This window comes from Mchenga conophoros, linkage group LG3 (genome assembly GCF_057382185.1).
Source record: "Mchenga conophoros isolate Kocher_MC1m ecotype Shallow Benthic linkage group LG3, M_conophoros_male_GT1.1, whole genome shotgun sequence".
NCBI classification, from domain to species: Eukaryota; Metazoa; Chordata; class Actinopteri; order Cichliformes; family Cichlidae; genus Mchenga; species Mchenga conophoros.
Window position 1 is genome coordinate 20,348,679 of NC_140528.1, and position 4,934 is coordinate 20,353,612.

Below are 4,934 nucleotides of genomic sequence, written 5' to 3' on the forward strand. Positions count from 1 at the left end.
TAGTCTGAGAGGCAAACACACACACTCAGAGGTGCTGTTGTACTGGAAGCATCACACTGACGGATTTCTAAAGTTCTCATTGATCATTTCATGGAGTTTCTGTGGTAAACACTGTCCTGTGACGTATGTGTTATGGTGAGGGTCATGAGGGCTAACCAGCCCCACTCCTTACTCCTCATATTTCAGCCTGAAGCACAATAACAGCCTAAACCTAACCAGGAGGCTGTAACCTCAAAGGGACTTCATGGTTAGAAATAAAGGTTCAATGAAATGAAGCAGATCATAAAAACATGAGTTCCAACTTTAAAAGAAGCATCCACACGATGACGGCACAGCAGAGGAGCACTTTCTCTAACACACTGATTCAGTTCCACTGACACAAGGACACACACAGGAAGGCACACACACACAAGCCTTTATAAGAAACAACACAATCATCTGCGCTTGACTTGTCAATCCAAGTCCTTAGCCCATGAGCCCGCGGTATCAGACCACAGATATTCCCTTACTTTGAAAAAATAAAGCCAGTTTTCAGAACAGACCTGATGTTTATGCTACAGCCTGTTTACCAATATAATCAATATCAGATATCAGAGCAACAGAAACCTCGGTGATCAGGACGCTGGGACTGAGAACAGGAAGTGGCTCAAACGTCACAGTTTCATAACGTCACCCTGAACTCCACTCACGGAGTTTCTGTCGCCATTGTAGTTTTTAAAGTCCCGTGATAAAGGCGGGTCTTTCTGTGAATCCGCACGCTCATTGGCTAATAGCTCGAGATTGACACATCGTTATCCAATGAGCGTGCGGGAACTTCCGACATAAAGTTGTTTCCTTTGAAAAACCAAAGTCTGATTATTTTTGCCTCCACTGACGGAGCCTGTTGTTCCCGCCACAGAGACACAGTAATGTCAGAGCGGTGTTAACACTCACCCTGCCTCAGCACAGCTCTCACTCTCCTCCTGCTCTCTCACACTAAACGGAGGCTCAGCTAAACTCACTTCCTCTCTACTTACAGGAAACCAGCGCTCAGAGGAGCCGACCGGCCTCACATTTCACCCACAGACACGAACAGCGTGGAATTATTTTATGTCATAAGAAGAAACATATTCATGTTAACACTCACCTGCCTCAGCTCCACCTTCCTCCTCCTGCTGCTCTGAACGGAGGCTCAATACTTTCACTTTCACTGCTGCTCCCTAAACACAGAGGATGCTGGGACTTGTAGTTGTTTCCTTGCTGTGCGGTCTTCCTCTTTGTTTGTTTGTGTTTGTGTTCAAGATATTTCGATCATGTAAACATAGGGTTGCCAACTCCATGAGAAATAAATAAGGGACACCTCGTGGCCAGGGCCGGGCGACCCAGCTGTCTTCACCCTTCCCAGTGTGGTGAATTTTTTAGCTCTTTTTTTGTGTGTGAAATTATTTTTTTAACCATTTGACTTGAATTTGATTTAAGTAGATGTGTATTCTTTGTGATATGAACACATGAAAATCATTTAGCCATTTATTTTTAGCTCAAAATGACAACATTAACACAGTAAAACAGGTCTCTTTCTTAAACAGAAGCCTGTCCTGCTTAACTTTTGAGAATAAAAGTAAATCTTTCTTTAAAAGAACTCTGTCCTGCTTAACTTAAAATTATATAAATTAATAGAAAACAATAGAAAGAAAAATATTCTTGTAACAGTGCACATTTAGTGCATTTAGTGCAATTGGCTTCAGTTGAGGTATTATTTCAGCTTTTCTAATGCTAATCAGCTGCTCCTGTTTGTAAACCCGCTTGTTCCCATGATTACGCATCATAACTCATCATCATTATTCATCTATGTATTACTTTTATGTATTAGTCATCTATTTGTTGTAATCATCTATCCTTGCAGTTGTTTATTACACAAAATAAATTATATTATCACACTTCTGGCCATATAGCGCTGATATTCACTGCACATGCCCATATTAACCTTAACCAGAGGGTTTAAAAAAACAAGCCAGTGTTTACATACCATATCTGCTTCTGCCGTGGCCTGGTGGACAAAAAATTGGTTTAGGGTTCCCCGAGCTTTCACGTCCCTCATGTTCTTCATGTGCCCACCACTAGAAGCATGCCTATGGAAAAAGTGCGCCGGCACACAGTGCAGTGCGCTTTAAAGGTGTTATCGTGCACTTTCCCAGCCAGGTGTTTTCCTTTTCCCATTCCTCCCTGTACTTTTTTTATTTCTCTGAGGGGAACAAACATTGCTCGCTCGTGAGCGTGTCACCACAGCCGCTCACACTGCTCATGCACAAATACGTAAACGTTGGTGAAAAAGACGGAGCAGACCTTCCTAAAGGCCGTTATAACCTTGCACTGCCAGTGGTGAGCTGCACCAGCTGTGGCCTAATGTGGTCCCCCTCAGTTAAGGACTTCCAGGGTGGTGGATATTGGCCTGGCACCTTAAATTTCTGCACCCTGTTTTCAATGGATGTCTTTCAGTCTTTCTATGACATTAAGAAGCTGCAGCAGGGATGTCACTTAAGGCCTTTGTCAAAGTGCTGGATGAACGAACAGCCCATTTTGGAAGGGTGAGTTTCTAAATTTGTCAAGTTTAAGGAAATTGTGCAAATCAATGTTTACGATGACTGTCCGTGAATATTCTGTTGTTTGTCCTCTACTTAAAAGACTGGCCGAATATCAGCTGATGCCTTCAGTAAAAGTTTCTTGGAGTGGAGTGCTGTAAAGTTTGAGGTGGACAGGATGTGCAAGGAGCCATGCTTTAGCTGCCCTGCCTGCACTCCAGACATGCTCGCCGTCTCAGTTGATGGAAACCGCAAGCTTTATCGCTTTCAATCAAATGCAAGGTACGTTATGCATTGTGTACATAAATCAAATATGGATTTGTACAAAAATTGTATTTTGATGTTTCTTTTCAAACAACTGTCACCGTGTTCGTTCAGCACTTCAGAGCAGGGGAACTTTGAAGGTGTCTTCATTGAGAAAGATGAGGAAGTTGCTGAGTTTGTGAAATACATCCAGAGACACACAAATGATGTAAGATACACATATATATCAGTGCTGTCAGCGTTAATCTTGTTAAAATGACGTTAACGCCATAACCATATACTCATACGTGTGTGTGTGTGGATACATATTTGGATGGGTGGATATTTATTTTGTTTTTCTCTTGGTGTTGTCGTAATACTATTTACTTGACTTTATCTTAATGTGTACTTCATTTTGAGTAGCTCACACTTGGATGTGCGAGGTATACTGCAGCTTGTAGTCTTGGATACGTTTAAGACATTTTGTTATAAGGTTGAATGAATTCAGCAGTCATGTATTGTGACCTCCTTTCTATAGATCAAATGGGGAGGTGCGTTTCAGGATGGGGCCGGTTCTACAGTTGGAGAAGAGGTGGAACAAGTAAACAGTTTCCTGTCTAGGGCGGCCATCACAACGAAGTACATGTCTAAAGCAGGTGTGTGTCTGTGTGTGAGATTCCACTCAGTCTCCTGCTCATTCATTCTTATTTGTATACTAACTGAAATGCAGGGCGAACAGACATGCTGAGCCTCCTGGCTTTGGGCTGGAACAAAAGGAAAGTGGAACAACTGGGCCGCACTTTGAGCCAGAGATATCTAAAGGTCATTTTTTCAACACCCATTTTAATGTGTGTGGTAATGGGGGGGAAACACCAGTACTCTAAAAATGTCCATATGAATGACATTTATTAATGTATTCTTAGATCATAAGGATCCTTAGAGAACAAGTGGAGAGCCTGAATGCGAGCAGAAATGAGCTGGGTGTGGATGACGACACACTGCAGCAATGGGCTGAAGGTGAGTCTCAATATAATGCACTCGTGTATAACAACAGGACCCACCATGGCCTCATTAAAGAACTTAGAGTTAAGATCTTTCTGACAGTGTCAACAAACAATGAAAAATAAGCTTGTAAAAGCAGAATTGATGGCAGAGTTGTTGCGTTTGATCAAATTGGATTGGACCTGGGTTGAAGTGATGTCGTACTAGTTGGTTTTATAAAGCTGAACACCAACATACTTGTTATCTCATGATAATGCAGCACATGAAGGCTCCAGATGTCTTATAATGAATATCATCAAGTCAGTGATTACAGAGTCCACTGTAGTTTGGTGACTGTTACTCATCCTGTGTTCTGATTAATATTCCTCTCACTTAGAAACGGATCAAACTGATGGCAGCCTTGGAGCGTTGCAGGCACGAGTAGAGGAGCTTGTCGTCATCATCAGAGTGCGAACACAAAGTCTTTACAGACAAAATGGTGTCACAGTTTCTTTGAAACGGACCGTTTGATGCTCAGTTTGTACAGCTTGTACAGCTACTTTGTAAACAGAATAAAATCAGATCCAGGTTTGTTTAAGCTGGATGTGATTTGTTCTAGCAAACGAATTGATGAGTGTAGATTAAAATGTAAATATATGCATTATGTGAAGGTGTTCCTTTTTATGATTATTTACAGATAGCAACAAGAGGCGACACAGAATTCGCAAGGTCATCTTAGATGAGAAGAAACGCTTGGCGGCTGCTGTTGACGACTACAACAAGGAAACAAGCAACAAAGCAAATCGTATCCAGTGATGCCCTCATGCAGAGCGACGTTTGGCCCTGGCAGAGCACAAGTGAACGTAAGCTCTTGATTTCTAAATATCCTTTTTAAACAAACTCCCAGTATCTGAGCAGCAGTTGAATGTTTTGTTCTTGAATCATAATATGCTGCTATGTTTTCCCATCTGATGTTGTTAAACTGCAGCTGCTGCTGACCTCCGGACAAAGAGAAAGGTATTTGAGAAGGTGATGGCTGTGAGGCGCCTGAGAGAGGAGGAGATGATCCTTTGCAGGGAGATGCAGCATCACTGGACAGTGTTGCAAATGCGATCTGTGGTGTTGGGGACAATCTCCTCAGACTGTAAGCAC

The 4,934-nt window shown here is 42.3% G+C and overlaps 1 long non-coding RNA gene across 1 annotated transcript; it reads left to right on the top strand.

Annotated features, from left to right (window-relative positions):
- The first annotated feature begins 2,707 nt into the window (after positions 1–2,707).
- LOC146577614 (uncharacterized) lies at positions 2,708–4,639 on the top strand. The gene is made up of 3 exons (XR_014891416.1): positions 2,708–3,623; positions 3,725–4,281; positions 4,480–4,639. It is a non-coding gene; the product is annotated as an uncharacterized LOC146577614 (long non-coding RNA).
- The last annotated feature ends 295 nt before the right edge of the window (positions 4,640–4,934 follow it).